Genomic DNA, 17,063 nt, shown 5'->3' with positions numbered 1-17,063 from the left:
ATTCATGATGCATCCAATAGATTGGGTACACCCAAGCGAGGTTCATGTGCTCCCTTCCCCATTTTTAAAGGATACAAATTCCACTGTATCATTCTACAAGACACGTTTGAAAATCCTTCAGATTCAAAAGTAATCATTCACTGGATAATGTGAAGGGACAGACAACTGAGAATCAGAAATAGTGCATGGAACATGGAACTCACTGACTCATATTGAATATTGGCCATTATCTTCAGTTGCATAGTATATAAGGATATATATTCATATGTCACAGATAAAAGTATATGCATATATATATAATATATGCACATGTGCACACAAACAAGGTTGGGTCCAATGCTGGATACAACACTGCACCCAAACTACGATCGTTTTTACATGCTTTTAAAGAATTCTTCAAAATTCAGTTAAAATATTTATTTCACATACCAAACCAACATACCACATTTCTTTGCCAGTAAAAAAAAAAATAGTTTATCCACATAAGATGTTCAATAACAAACAAGCAAAACCTCATTCTGGCATGAATGAAAATACTTTCTAAGTGGTTAGAGTTCCTAAAACAAAATCTACATGCCATAAACAGAACTATTCCCACGAAATTGTTTGCACATGTCCTTCGCCTGCTCTTTCCCCTTGGTACCAGCTTTGCTGCCAACGTCTGTCTTAGTAGCATTTTCTTATATTTTCATCCATGATTTAAATGTATCACGACACATCTTTAAACAATAGCAGGAAACCCCACTTATTACTTTAATTATAAAATAATGTTCTAAAATTATATCCATATTTTGCAGTTGGCAGTCTTTGACACAAGCCTTCCATCTGAGTTCCTCTTTTGTTGACTTCAGCGCTTCCTATATGTAATAGATATAAAAACAAGTGGTTTAGAAAGCAGAGACTAGATCATGTTGAAAGAAACCAAGCTCAGAAATGCAATCATTCTGCTATGATACATGCCATGAAAATTAATAACACACTTTGGAGAATAGGTGGAAATTTTTGGTTTTTAAAAGAAAGTATGTGTGTTCACAATGATGTAAATATAGTTGTCCATGATGGGTTTAAGTGTTTGACTTTCTGATTCAGCTGCTTAGAATATTTCTCTTAACCCTAATGTGTGTGTGTGTGCACACGCGCATGCATAAATGCGTTTGCACTCAGGTCTTTTAAAACTTAGAAAATGATCGTTAATTCTTCAATCCTGTATTATTAAAAATCAGCAAAACAGCTTCCCAAATCTGCCTGATCAGATGGAAAGTCTGATTTTCTTCTAATAATAGAGATGAACATGATGACAGAGTGGAGAGTGGAGATGGAGATGGAGGGGAGGAGAGAGAGAGAGACTTTTGCATGGTGAGATTTATGTTGCTAAAATAAGATTTTGCCCTATTCCTAGCCACTAACTGCCATCCTAAATAATGAGAGCTGTTTTTAATCCAGGAAAACATTCATCCTTTGGTTACTTTCAAGTGGAAAGGGAGTGCCAAACTAGGAAGCAACTTCTGGAAATGTTTGTACTGAGTTCAGAAATGTTCACTAGAATATCATAGGAAACTTAGGGCACACAGCAGACTCCAAATCGTTTACATTTCTCCTCGATAAAATTCATTGGCTTGCTCCTGTGTACTTAAAGGCAGAGTTTTCTCATTAAATTTAAACTGCAATTAGCACATTAAAATTGAAATGACACTGTGTGCATAATCCTTCTATCCAGTACATATGGAAGCAGCTTTCTGTGTTACAGATCACTTTCTGAATGACATCCCTATCATTTTTATGCATAAAAGAATACAGTGAGGGGACTGTATGATTGTTGTCATGCAGGAATTGACAGGTTTTCAGAGGCAGTTTACTAGTATAGCATTTGACTGCCAGTTTACTATTACATCATTTGGAATCTTAATAAACCCAAACCTCTTGCTCTCTCTGTATTATTATTATTATTATTATTATTTGTCTCTAATCAACTATAGTTGTCAAGACCATTTTGGGTCCTAGTAATAAAGAGAGAAGGGACACGGTGGCTCAGGGGCTAGGATGTTGAGCTTGTCGATCGAAAGGTTGGCAGCTCAGCGGTTCGAATCCCTAGTGCTGCCGTGTAACGGGGTGAGCTCCTGTTACTTGTCCCAGCTTCTGCCAACCTAGTAGTTTCAAAAGCACATAAAAATGCAAGTAGAAAAAATAGGGATCACCTCTGATGGGAAGGTAACAGCGTTCCGTGCGCCTTTTGGCATTGAGTCATGCCGGCCACATGACCACAGAGACGTCTTTGGACAGCGCTGGCTCTTCGGCTTTGAAACGGAGACGAGCACCGCCCCCTAGAGTCGGCAACGACTAGCACATATGTGCGAGGGGAACCTTTACCTTTAATAAAGAGAGAGAAGTTTGATGCTGGACAGAATGGTGTTACGCATCCACCTCTCCCCACCAGACAAGTGTGTCCACTTCAATCAGCATATGCAGTTATGGGTATCCTGTTGCCCCAGGCAACCATAGCAAGTGGCATCACCTCTCCAAACCTGGTGGATGTCTGAAAAGCTGAACTGGCCTGATGCTTGGATGGAAAACTGCTAGCAAATCTTAGGGCTGTGGACCAGACTGGAAAGCCCAAAACAATGCCCCCCAAAAAAGAGTTATGCTAAATTATTTTCATAATGTTGCTAAAGAAAAATGTACCCACATAGAAATCTAACTCTTTTAGCCTTTTGAAAGGTCCTCAAAACCTGGCAATTTTTCTGAGCCTGGAGTGCTGAATATGTCAAGGGGCCTGTTTTCTGGCTTTACTGCTATCTTGGCTAGTCTGTATATTTATTTTGGATGTTTTTTTCATTTTTTTTCTTGTTTTAAAATGTTTTAATATTTAAATTGTAATATATATTTTAAATTGTAAGCCACCCAGAGTCATTGATTGAGATGGGCAGCTATAGAAATTGATAGATGGATGGATGGAAAACTTCCTGCACCTATTCACCGAAAATCTTTTTTTTAAATATCCATCTATCTAATGCCTTCTAATGTCCAATTTTCAAAATCATCTTATCAGTTACATTTGCCAGTTTTACCTGGGTATAAACATTTTCCACGAGAAAGGATCCTTTCAATTAACTATGTTCTTAAATCAAGTTCCATCTGAGCCTTAATCAGTTTAAATTTTTCTAAAGCCAACATTAATCATCCTTTTGCTGTACATTAAAAATTGTCATAATTCTTTAAACTTGTAATTCAACTTGTAAAAAACCAATTGAAGAAAAACTCATCTGGTGATGTCAATAACAATTGTCAATCTAAAGGTTCTTAATTTTTTTTAAAAATTAAATCCGAAGTGATTAAGAGGTGAGTCTTAGTCAAATTTAGATTTCATATAGGTGACATTAACAGCTATAAGCATTTCCCAGCTTATTGCATGTCAGCCACAAAAACTCAGTTCCTGCTGTGTGCTCACAAAATAATAATAATAGCTATCTAGAGTATATATGGGTAATCTTATTATTTCCCCTTACTCTGGAGATATTTTGGGAGCCCAAATCCTGCAGTTGAGCATTGTTTTTGGATCCAATGTGTCTTTCTAGGGATGTCAGTTTGCCTGGCGATTCACCAAAAGCCTGGCTACTGCAAAATGTGTCTTGTGATATCATGTCATCACATATTCTGGTCTTCTGTACCAGATGCTGGATGCCAGTATATAAGTCACGCATATAAGGCATCATGCACTGATGACACACATTTTGTCATCTGCTTGCCCCCCTGCAGATGCTTGCGCTTTTACAAGCTGTAACACACACACCCATACACACAGGTTGTTCAGTTCTGGGTTCTAGGATAAGACCCCTGCCAAATAGTCCTCCTCCCTGTTCTCCTTGCTAGTGCCAAGCTGTGTAGTTGGTCTTGGGACTCCTCTTCACCTCCAGCCTATGATTGTGGTCATAGGCAAGGATGCTCAGATTAAAATATATACCAGCTGGAACTTTAAATATATCTAGTCTAGTTTGCAAACTGAAAGTTCACTTTAGAAACACACACTAGTTTTTCTGAGAGCCTAGTTTTAAACCACATTTAATTTTGCGCTGGTCGCTTCCAACTGAAGCTTAATGGAGAGAAACCTTGGTTTACAAATGGTAACGGAAATGTACCGTTTGATGCAAACTTATTATGTTTATTTTGATGACCTGTTTATTCGTTGGTTATTTTACCATTGTATAACCTGCCTAACTCAAAAAAACTCCAAGAAGGTCAATAAATGAAAATGACACTCAAGAGTGAGCAAGGCTACCCGAGGTAATAAAAGAATGTATTACAAACAAAAATGACAATCTAAAAAAGATTCTCAAGATCCATCTCAACCTCTGTAAGATAAGATTTGCCAAGGAAGTCATTTTACCTGAAGACAGGTTAGGAATAAGACACCACTCCCTATCTTCTTCCTCATTCAATAAGAAATACTGGGGGAGGGGAATTAAAGTTATTCTTCCCTTCAGCAAACAGACTAATAGAAGACGTGCCAAATGCTTTTCTTTTCCCAGAGAGAGCAAATGCTTCATCGAAGGAAAGGTTATTCTTTCCTTTAGACCACATGTTGTATAGCTGGCAACGGTTGGAGAGAAATGGGATTGAACGTCTCAGTGATTGCTTTTCTTCTGTAACTGCCGAAAGCGTTCGCAATCGGTGTGAGCGAAAAGCTGGTGAGCAGGCAACACTCTTCTCTCTGCTGCTTTTCCAAGTTTCCAAGAACACGGTTATTTTTTTATATTTGTATACCCGCCACAATTTCAAGACCACTTGACAGTTCACAAAAGTCAAAGCAAAGGATACTACAGATGAGATAAAACAAAGCACAAGTGCTGTAAAAAAAAATAAGACTAGATCACACTTTAACATCAAGTAGTGCCAACTCACTTAGTCAAGCAACCTCAAAGGGCTTCAAAGCCCTTAATAACAACTCCATATTGACCGCCTTCCAAAATGAAGCTAGGACGGTTGCTGATTTGACCAGCGCTCTATTTCACAGAGTAGTGGCCACCATCTTCACCAGAGCCCCATTATGTTGTAATCTGCCAGCAGCCTGCAGACCTGGCAGTGGAGTCGGACAGTGAGGAGGCTGGGAAGGACAATGGGTCAGTCCTGGAGTTAGGGGATGGCCCGGATGAGGGCACTGCGTCAGAGGCAGAGATGGAGCCAGGGCCATCTGGGAGCGATGCGTGGACTCCCGAGTCTCCAGAGGTGGGCAGCAGAGAGGCAGAGGAACAGGAGGAGCCATGCATGAGAAGAGCTGCCAGAAGGCAAGAGCAGCTGAAGCAAAAAGGATGACTCGTGAGTAAGGCCAGAAGATGATTGTCCGCTCCCATAAGGCTCAAAAGAGCAGCAATGAGCCGTTGGACTCTTTGTGGAAAAGCAATGTTGATTCCTTTGCTTCTTGTCAGTGTCTCTTGAACTTTGTGCGGGATTTGCCAAGAAAAGCCTTTGGCAGGTTGCCAAAGACAACAAAGGTTGGTGCTAAGGCCGCAGGACTGTTTATGAAGAATTTGTTTTGGACTAAACTGAGAATGGATTAATTCTCAGCTGTTAAATAAAATAAGTTTGTTCAGGCCTGAACTGTGTTTGATAATCATTACTTGGGCCTCGGTCACATTAATCTCACCTCATTTGGAGATGCTGCGGAATAGGCAGTCTATTTCCTTTTTCTGGTGTTTGGGTTGCTGCAATGTATTTGTGTTCATCTAAATAATGTTCTTACACAGTTCTTCTTGTGGGACGTTGAACTGTTCTTAATAGTGGAGCATTCAGTTATTGATGGTAGTTTCACATAGATTTGATGCCATTTCCTGTGCTGATCCCTTCTCTTATAATGGTTTGGCACTTATTTCCCACCGTATCCTGCGCCACCAGGAGCTGTGGTGGCAAAGTGGTTAGAATGCAGTATTACAGGCAAACTCTGCTCACTGCCAGGAGTTTGATCTTGACCAGGTCATGGTTGACTTTGCCTTCCATCCTTCCAAGATTGGTAAAATGAGGATCCAGATTGTTGGGGGCAATATGATGACTCTGTAAATCGCTTAGAGAGGGCTGTAAAGCACTATGAAGCAGCATATAAGTCTAAGTGCTATTGCTATCTCCATCGCAACTAAAATTCACTCACCTCCCATATCATTTTTCCCATCAACTTAAAGAGGAGATATTTTGCATCCAATTGCTAACAACTGTTTCCCACAAAGTCATCACTCCCCTGACATCATCTTCCCTATGCCTTTCACTTCATCCAACACTTAGGAAATGTCCATTCCCTGTGCTTGTGAAGCATATTATTTCATTTAAATTGAATGTAATAATTCATTTAAAAGGGAGTGAATATTTGATTTATTTCTTGAAATCAAACACATACACACAAACTTATATTTACACATACATACATACATATGTACTATGAAGTATAGGATAGAAAGAATATTGATCTATTTGAAATTTGGTGTGGGAGAAAACTCTTGAGATATCATGCATAATCAAGAAAACAAATGAATCATCAAAGCAATCAATCCAAAGTTCTCCTTCAAGGCAAAATAACCTGGCTTAAATTATTTTAATTTACTTTAACCATTGCGTGAAATCACAGCTCTCTGGAAAAGAGAAGAAAGGATGGTCAATAGCGAGATGGACTGAGTTACAATGGGGATGAGTACATAGTTGGGAGGCCTAAAAGACCAAGTTAAGGACAAAGAGACAGACAGACATTTTTTTACCCCATCTTTATTAGTTTTATAAATAACTCAAGGCGCTGAGCATATGTAATATTCCTTTGTTCTCCTATTTTTCCCATAACAGCAATCATCATGGAGAAAATCTATGTCAACACTGGGACCCAACACTGACTAATGGCATGTAATCAATATTCATACTATAAACAATATATTACTTCATATTTTGCAACAATAAGCAAGTGTCTTAACATTAAAAGGACTGATGAGAAATAAAGGAGTGACAATACTGACATTTACTGCAAAATTTATTCTAAACCTGTTTTGCTCTGAAAGGTTATTATTGCCCATATTTGTTGTATTGTTGCTTATTTTGTCACCTGCAAAGTAATGGAATCAATCATCAACCAATCCATTACCCTCCACCTAGAAACAAACAACTTACTCTCTAATAAACAATTTGGTTTCAGAAAAAAATTATCCTGTAATTTACAATTTCTATACTGCAAAAACATATGGACTACAAATCTTGATCAGAGAAAAGCAATAGATGCAATTTACATAGACTTCTGTAAAACCTTTGATTCAGTAGTACATGACAAACTACTTCTAAAACTAAAATACTACGGCATCTTCGGACCCCTCCATAATTGGATAACTGTGTTCCTGTCAAACAAGCAACAAATGGTCAAAATAGACAGCGCCCTATCAAATCCTGCACCTGTTAATAACGGTGTCCCCCAAGGCAGCGTTCTAGGACCAATACTCTTCATATTATACATAAATGACCTTTGTGATCATATTAAAAGTAACTGCGTCCTCTTTGCCAATGATGTTAAACTATTTAACACTACCAACAATGCGGCTACCCTTCTAAAAGACCTTGACTTTGCGTCGGAATGGTCAAGGGCCGTAATAGCTCAGGCTGGTAAGAAGCCTGTTATTAGAACACAGCAGCCTGCAATTACTGCAGGTTCAAGCCCAGCCCAAGGTTGACTCAGCCTTCCATCCTTTATAAGGTAGGTAAAATGAGGACCCAGATTGTTGGGGGGGCAATAAGTTGACTTTGTAAAATATACAAATAGAATGAGACTATTGCCTTATACACTGTAAGCTGCCCTGAGTCTTCGGAGAAGGGCGGGATATAAATGTAAATAAAAAAAAAATTGGCAACTCCAAATCTCAACCAACAAATGCTCTGCCTTACACATTGGCAAAAAGAATCAGAACACAAAATACAAGCTAAGTGGACATGACCTTCTAGATGACCCTCACTCTTTCAAGGACCTTGGAGTACTCATTTCAAATGATCTAAGTGCCAAAGCCCACTGTAACAACATCGCCAAAAAGGCATTAAGAGTTGTAAACCTAATCTTGCATAGCTTCTTCTCCGGTAAGATTACACTACTAACCAGAGCATACACAACATTTGCTAGACTAATTCTTGAATACAGCTCATCTGTCTGGAACCCACACTGCATATCGGACATTAATACAATTGAGTGCGTCCAGAAATATTTCACAAGAGTCCTCTACTACTCTGCTCGCAACAAAATACCTTATGCCACCAGACTTGAAATTCTGGGTTTAGAAAATTTAGAACTACGCCGCCTTCGGTATGACCTGAGCATAGCTCATAAAATCATCTGCCACAATGTCCTTCCTGTCAATAACTACTTCCGCTTCAACCAGAACAATACACGAGAACATAATAGATTCAAAATTAAAGTGAACCGCTCCAATCTCGATTGCAGAAAATATGACTCCAGTAACAGAGTTGTTAATGCCTGGAATGCACTACCAGACTCTGTGGTCTCATCCCAAAATCCTCAAAACTTTAACCTAAGACTGTCTGCTGTTGACCTCACCCCATTCCTAAGAGGTCTGTAAGGGGCGTGCATAAGAGTACCAGTGTGCCTACCGTCCCTGTCCTAATGTTCCCTTCAATTGTATTCATTTTATGTATTCAATTCATGCTTATACTTATATATATTATTTATTTATTTTATTTTATTTTATTTATTTTGTCACAACATCATACAAAAAGATTATGTAGTATATACACATATAAACATATATAGGAAGAAGAAAAGAAAAACAATAGGATAGGAACGGTAGGCACGTTTGTGCGCTTATGCACGCCCCTTATGGTCCTCTTAGGAATGGGGTGAGGTCAATAGTAGAAAGTTTTTGGTTAAAGCTTTTAGGATTATGGGAAGAGACCACAGAGTCAGGTAAAGTATTCCAAGCACTGATGATTCTGTTGCAGAAGTCATATTTTCTGCAATCTAGATTAAAGCGGTTTACATTAAGTTTAAATCTATTGGTTGCCCTTGTATTATTGCAATTAAAGTTGAAGTAGTCTTTGACAGGAAGGACATTACAATAGATGATTCTGTGAGTTAAACTTAGGTCTTGTCAAGGCGACGGAGTTCCAAGTTTTCTAAGCCTAGGATTTCAAGTCTGGTGGGATAAGGTATTTTGTTGTTTTCAGAGGAATGGAGAACTCTTCTTGTAAAATATTTCTGGACACGTTCAATTGTATTGATGTCAGAGATGTGGTGAGGGTTCCAAACAGGTGAGCTGTATTCTAGAATTGGTCTAGCAAATGTTTTATATGCTCTGGTTAGTAGTGTGGTGTTTTGGAAAAGAAGCTACGCAAAATTAGGTTTACAACTCTTAGAGCTTTTTTGCTATGAAGTTGCAGTGGGCTTTGGCACTTAGATCATTTGACATGAAGACTCCAAGGTCTTTAACCGGATGGGGGTCGTCTGTAAGGTAATGTCCATCTAGTATGTACTTAGTTTTAGGGTTCTTTTTTCCTATATGTAAGACTGAGCATTTGCTGGTTGAAATTTGGAGCTGCCAATTTTAGACCAAGCGGTTAGATGGTCAAGGTCGTTTTGAATGATAGAAGTGTTGTCTGTGGTGTTAAATAGTTTGACATCGTCAGCAAAGAGAACACAATTACTTGAGATATGGTCACAAAGATCATTAATGTATAGAATAAAGAGTGTTGGTCCAAGGACGCTGCCTTGAGGAACGCCACTCTTGACAGGAACAGGATTTGATAAAGCATTGCCAATTTTGACCACTTGTTGTCTGTTAGACAGAAAAGCAGATATCCATTTGTGGAGGGGTCCTGAGATGCCATAGGATGTTAGTTTAAGGAGAAGTTTATCGTGTACTACTGAGTCAAAAGCTTTGCAGAAGTCTATGTAGATTGCATCTATTGATTTGCCTTGATCTAGATTTGAAGTCCATATGTTTTTGCAGTGGAGAAGTTGTAAGTTACATGATAACTTTTCCTGAAACCAAATTGTTTGTTGGAGAGTAGGTTGTTAGTTTCTAAGTGTGAGGTAATGGATTGATTGATGATAGATTCCATGACTTTGCAGGTGACGAGCAAAGGGAGATCGGTCTGTAGTTTTCGACTAAGCTGGGGTCTCCTTTTTGAAGATGGGGATGACTGTGGCTAGTGACCAAAGTTTGGGAAGAGAACTGGTAGTGAAAGCTTTATCAAAGATAATACTTAGGGGTTCAGCTATATTAATGGAAAGTTTTTTTAAGAAATATGCACATAGACCATCAGGTCCAATAGAAAGCGATGGTTTTAAGTTGTGAAGAGCTTTACCAACGTTGTCTTCTGTGAAATCTATATGAGTTAAATCATCATAGTCATTGCTGGTTCGTTTGTGGAATGTTGGATATGTGTTATCGGAGTTAACAAAACTGAGCCAAAGAAAATGTTGAAGAGGTTTGCTTTGACTGTTTCGTCATTGCATTCTTTGTTGTTAGAATCTTTTAGTGGTGGGATGGATCTTGAATCTTTAAGTTTACTGTTGACAAAATTATAAAAGGCACGATTAGAATTTGTGCGTAGAAGGTTCTCTTCTTGCTTGGTGTGGTAATTTGTGCATTCAGTTTTAATTTGGTTGCATATGTTTCTGTAACGGTTTCTGAAGTTTGTAACATAGCCTTTTTGTTTCTTTTCCAGAGGATTTTTTTTGATTGAAGCTTTTTATTGATATGGGTAGTTTGTTTTCTTGGACATGGTAGTCGTTCGTGGTACATATAATTTAATGACTCTATTGATTTCAAGTAGGAAGATTCTATAGAGGTCATCAGCGGTTATGCAGGTTGCGAACAGATTTTGCCAGTTCAGAAGTGAAAGATCGTTGTTTATAAGGTCGTAATTGGCTTTCTTGAAGTTGTAGTTGGGAGTTCTGTTGTTATGACGATTTAAGTATGGACGTATATTGAGACGAAAATCAATCATGCAGTGGTCACTGTTTGAAAAAGGTTCTTTAATTTGTAGTCCGTAAATTGAGTTTGGATTGTTGCAGAAGATGAGGTCAAGGCAGTTGTTGAGTCTTGTATTGTTAGTTACAAGTTGTTCAAGACCTAGGTTTGTAACAGCGTTGTATAGTGTAGTATGGATTGGGTCAGTTGAACATTCATTGGTTGTCCAGTTAATGAGAGGTAGATTTAAGTCACCCAGGAAGATAAGAGGGTATGGGCAAGAGGTAGTCCATGTTAGCATTGAAGTTAGCATATTTGCGTGGGTAATGTCATAGTCGGGGCTCTGTAGCATAGTAAGAATCAAGAGTAGTGTCAAGGGATAGGTCGCATACTATGGTTTCAGGAAGAGAGAGTTTATGTGCTACTTGGATATTTTTAGATTCAGTGTCTTTTGTAAAGATAGCCACTCCACCACCTCTTGGTTTTCCCGATCTGATCGATAGACTTGATATTCTTTGTTTGAGATAATGGAGTCAGGAAGGGATGAATTCAGCCATGTTTCACAAACAAAAATGATATCAAATGTGCCACTGTTTAATAAGAGGATAAATTCAGGTAATTTGTTGACTATGCTTCTTGCATTTATCAATTTGCATTTGAGATCTGATATGATTGGTATTGAAGAGGTAAGGGGCGTGCATACCTAGTTTTGGGTGTTAGTAGGTTGGGGTTGTGGACAATAGATGGTTGTATAGATGGTTGGATGGTAGTTTGGCTGTTTGGATGGATGGTTGTTTGGATGGCTGGTTGGGTGGATTGTTGGGTGGCTGTTTGGATGGCTGCTTGGATGGCTGCTTGGATGGCTGATTGGATGGCTGCTTGGATGGCTGTTTGGATGGCTGTTTGGATGGTTGTTTGGATGGCTGGTTGGATGGCTGGTGGGATTGTGGGTTGGATGGCTGTTGGTTGGATGGTTGGTAAGATGGTTGGTTGAATGGGAGGTAGGGGGATGGGTACTTGATTGAATACTGGGATGGCTGGTTGATTGTTATGGGTGATGGGGGGTTTGGAGGTGATTTTTTGATTGCAGGTTTTATTTTTTATGCAATCAGCACGGTAGTCGATGTATAGGTTGGATTCACCATTGTCTTGTCTTCTTTTAAGTTCTGTGCGAAGTTCACGAGAACGTATCCGTTGTAGAAAGGATAGATCAGGACGTGATCTAAGTTTACTGTAGGTAGGGTTGGATTTAGCAATTGAGTTTATAGTATTTATGAATTTGCGTTTACTGTCCTCATTAGTGCATGTAACTCTACAAAATCTTGGTGCTGTTGTCCCATCGCTGTTTTTATATTCTGGTCCATCTCTGGAGACAGCAATTATTTCATTTGGGGAGATGGTTGATGAATTATAATTTCCAATGATGTTGTGAATCTTATTGATATCTGGTTCATTTGTGTTTTCAAGTCCAAATAATATTGCATTATTTATTTTTTGTCCTCTCTCCATTGCATCTCTGATTAGTTGATTAGTATTTGTTGTTTGGGTTGTGTTGTATTAATTTGATGTCTAGGTTGAGTTGTAAGTTGTATATTTTGTGGTGATAGATGAGTTTGGAAGAGATTTAGATCATTAGAGTTTTCATTTTTTAGTGTTGAAATTTGTTTTATCAAATCTGTGAAACTTTGTTCAATAACTGATAGAATTTTTTTTTCTAAGTTTTGTTCAATATTTTGAATTCTTTTTTCTAGGTTTTGTTCAATATTTTGAATTCTTTTTTCTAGGTTTTGTTCAATAGCTTGTAATCTTTTATCTATGTTTTGTTCAATGGTTGTTAATCTTGTTTCTAAGATTTTATCAGCGTTTGATTTTCTGGCTGGCATAATGATGATCTTTCTTATTCCTTTGTTTTATTTCACACACTTTCCAATTTTAGTAATGATTAAGTATCTGTCACTTAATCAATTATCTTTGATTTTATATCTCTCTCTTTAACTTTAAATGGTAGTCAATTTGGCAGTTGCTATGGTAATGGAGTCACTATGGTAACAGTGAGATTTGGCGGAAATTTAAAATGGTGAGAAAGGGTGGTTGAAGAAGCTTCTTTACAGGTGGCTGTAATGGCGGGAGATTCAAAAAGACAGTAGAGGCCGGGAGACTGGAGTCTCCTAGGAACTCACCAGTAGTCCTGCAGCAGTCCTGCCGATTGGGGATAGGTTGATTAGGGTTGATGTTAATGTTGCTGGGCTTTTATCTCCTTGGTGGGAAATTTAAAGTTAGAAGCAGTGAGGGAGGGCGATGATGGAGGGCGGTGATGGCAGCGGCGCGACTCACGGTAGCGGCAGCGGCAGCGGCAGCGGCAGCAGCAGTCCCGGGTCTGACGGGGTGGCTTTAGTGGTTTCGGGCGTCTCTCGGGTCTGGCGGCGGCTCCGGCGGCACAAGCGGCAGCGGCAATCTCGGGGTTGGCGGCGGCTCTGGCGGCGGCTCTGGCGGCAGCTCCAGCGGCTCCGGTGACTCCGGCGGCTCCAGTGGCGGCTCCGGCGGTACCAGTGGTAGCAGCAGTCTCGGGGCTGGCGGCGGCTCCAGTGGCGGCACAAGCGGCAGCGGCAGTCACAGGGCTGGCGGCGGCTCCGGCGGTAGCGGGCGGCTCCAGCCTCTTTCAGTCGACGGCCCACGGCAGCGGCAGTCCCGGCTCCGGCGGTCTCCGACTCTTCGCCCACCGCCTGAGTCCTCAGCAGCCTGAAGGAACCTCGGCAGCCTCAATCCACGGCAGCCTGGAAAAACCTTCGGCTCTGGAGTATCGCCAGCAAAGAATCTTCGGGGAAACTGCTCTCCTAAGAGCTCAAAAGAGCCCCTTTACAGAGAGCATTTCTCCGGTGCAACCTTCCTGGTCGCCATCTTCTGGAATTTGAGTTATAGTTATAGTTATAGTTAATCCTACGACCACAGTTGAACAGTGGTGGGATTCAACCCGTTTTTGCTCCCGGGGGGGTGGGGGGTGCAGGAGGCATTAATATGTATTCGACAAAATAAATAAATAAAATAAATAAAAATAAATATCAAAACAACCATGTAACCCAGTGAATGTCTGCTGCTAAGAATGCCAGTACTTACAATGTTTGTGTAACACTTCTGTAGCAAACTTTCTTCAGGATGAAGAAAAAAGTGGAAAATATTTTGTGGTTCTCTGAATTGTAAATCTTTGGCATCAGCTCTTGAACAAGATCAAGAAACCATGATGTAACTATTCACAGTTCTGAGTAATTGAATGAAGCAATATGTTGTAAATGTTTAGATACCTTATCTTATTTATACAAGCTAAGTTAAAGAAGTGATGTGGTGAGAATGTGGGACTAGACTCTGCAGGCTAGAAATACTATGGCTTTCTTCATTGGTTCATCCCTTATCCACTTAACAACAAGGTATATATGCAATTTGTCTTTAGAATGAATTTAGTCATTCAATTCAGTGGAATCTGCTTGTGCATGTTCAGCTGTGAGTGAACACTGAGTCATGAAGTTGTAGGAAGTGCATGAGTGAGTCTTCCATTTTCCCCAAATCTGCTAACAAAATTGCCCTTTTGGCTTAAACTACTGGCCACTGAAAGACAATCTGGACTGTTGGTGTAGATAGAGTGACATCTACTGATCGTAATAAGCCACACACTTCTATTTTTCCAGCCAGGCCCAACATAGCATCCAGTAGATATACTCGACTAATTCCTCTAATCTCTAGTCTGGGGATTTATGGAAACAGAAATCCAAATTTTTCAGGTAGTCTATCTGGGAAGGGCCCTTTGATTCATTGTTTCTTTTTTCACTGTGCCATTTCCCTACAACCTCTTCCAGGGTCTAAAATCCTTCCCATCTGAGGGTAAATGTTAAGGATGGTACTTTCCTAAATTCATCAAAGGAATTTCACAAAGAATTTGCATCTGTAATTAACAATTTCCTCATGAATAGTATTAGTATTAGTCTCAAGTCTTTGTTATGATGACTAAAGAATTGACTTTTTATTCAAGGTTATTGAGGCTGAATAGACTGATTATCTGGAAAGAAGCCTATGAATCACAGGAATAAACCTCAGCTGTTGTTGTTTTTCCATACGTCTATGTCAACCCTCCCAAACTTCAACTCCCCATAGTTTCAGACAACATGATCAAAGACAAATTTAGGGTATGGCCCTTAAACTAACAATCTGATCATCATTCTGACTCTTCCTCTCCCAGAACTCTTGCCTCAATTTTAGCTGGCCCATATAAAATCAATTATATCATTCTATTTAGCTTTTTAAAGTGGTTCCTTTGTTTGTTTGTTTTTCATTCTTTTCTCTACAGAGGAGAAGCAAACTAAGGACATTGAAGGAACAAAAATTAAAAGTTTTAGCTCTTTGGGATAATGTAACTGTTCTCCTATCTGGGCTGCTCCACCTCACTCAATTTCTCTTCACTTTTTTTTTTCATTGAAAAAAATAACCAGCAATTAGCCTTTGAATGGGAGTACATGGGAGCATGACTTTGTTTTGGTCTAAGAGTGCTCCCTAAATTTAGGCAGTTATTCCTTGCTTCTATGGTATCTGTCAAAAGACACTGTGTGACTGAACTACAACTACCAGCATCCCTCACCACTGTCCAAGCTAGATACCTTTGCTGAGGCTGTAATTCAGCCACACAAGAAAGCCCCCCCAGCCGGGTTCCTCACCCCATGCTATGAGATCTGAAAAGAAGCCTGCCAGTGAAAAGGCAGGGCCTCGCTGCCACTCCCAGGGAAGCAAAATCATGAGAAAAGACCTTTAGACAGAGAAAGCGAAGTTTCTTGCTTGAGAAAGCAAGCTGCCAGAAACTCTGGCAGCCCTGGAAACCTTGGGCAGAAAATTCACACGGTGGCAACTTCTGGCTGCTTCTCACAACTTCTCGTCTGCCTCTTTCTTGCACAGCGTAGCCACCATGGCTCCTTCGTTTTGATCCTTTGTAGGCTAGCCTTCTAACTTCAGGCTCGGCAAGCTCCTACTTGTAGTTTCAGGGAAGACTTTGGAACGATGCCCCTTGCTTGCTAGCAGGCACGTCTCTGTGAAGTTGTCACCAATAAACAAGGCACAATCTGGGACTCATCCAACTGGGTGTAAATAAACAAGAGGGGAATGAATAGGCTTAATGTGTGTGTGTGTGTGTGTGTGTGTGTGTGTGTGTGCGTGCACACGCGTGCGTGTGCGCGGCCAGTGTGAAAATATACTATATCTATGTTCACTCAGGGTTTTAGTTATTTGTACTGTGTTTTCCTGGCTTGGGACTACTGACTCTCTTTTGAAAGTTTTGTTAAAGTTTTCAACATGCTTAATTAGAACTTTACTAAAACTATTATACTGTGTCATTATTTGAAACTTCCTATTTTTAATGAATTGTATCCTGATTTGATTTGAGTCTAATCATAAAAAGGGAGCATAAATTCTATAATAAATACAATATATTTACCTTAAAGAAATGTGCAGTCCTGATCCCCTGGAGAGTATAATGCTCACTATGATTTCTCTATGGGTAGCAGCACCTGGACAGACAACCTTGTCTGGGCTCAAAGCTAAGTAGTCAGACCTGAATAGTGTTGCAATGGGAGACCACTACAAAATCCCAAAGTTCTGTTTGCTCCAATTTCTGTCCTTTTCTTCTTCCTATTAAGGACCCACCATGGACAAACTGAACAATGCCTTTAAATTACAATTTCTAGAACAGCTCTCCCTAATTTAGGTATCCTCCAGATGTGTGGAATTCAACTGCCCAAATTCCTTGGCCAACAATAGCCATTCCTGGGGTTACGTTTGCTCCCCGACCTCCGGACTTTCCGACGAGAGCTCAAGACCTTTCTGTTTTACCGCGCAGGGCTGGCCTAATTGTAATATAGCTTTTAACTTGGGTTTTATTATCATTTTATTAATAGTTTTAACGGAATTTAGCCTAATTGAATTAGATTTTTAAAATTATTTTTAATTTATTGATGAATCTGTTTTATATTGGCTGTAAACCGCCCTGAGTCCTTCGGGAGAAGGGCGGTATAGAAATTAGCCCCACATTGTTCAGTGTGGCTTACTTTTTAGTAAGTTTTGGAGCCTTAAGAGTCTGAATAAGTGCTTCTGGATCAG

At 39.7% G+C, this 17,063-nt stretch overlaps 1 long non-coding RNA gene across 1 annotated transcript; it reads right to left on the bottom strand.

Moving 5' to 3' along the window:
- Positions 1 to 450: 450 nt before the first annotated feature.
- LOC131197330 (uncharacterized) lies at positions 451 to 15,945 on the bottom strand. The gene is made up of 3 exons (XR_009154931.1): positions 15,632 to 15,945; positions 2,196 to 2,367; positions 451 to 857 (listed from the first exon to the last, which is right to left on the bottom strand). It is a non-coding gene; the product is annotated as an uncharacterized LOC131197330 (long non-coding RNA).
- Between the last annotated feature and the right edge of the window lie 1,118 nt (positions 15,946 to 17,063).

Source organism: Ahaetulla prasina, chromosome 1, assembly GCF_028640845.1.
Source record: "Ahaetulla prasina isolate Xishuangbanna chromosome 1, ASM2864084v1, whole genome shotgun sequence".
Lineage (NCBI taxonomy): Eukaryota > Metazoa > Chordata > Lepidosauria > Squamata > Colubridae > Ahaetulla > Ahaetulla prasina.
The sequence above is the reverse complement of the archived record's forward strand: the minus strand, read 5'-3'. Positions and strand labels throughout refer to the sequence as shown.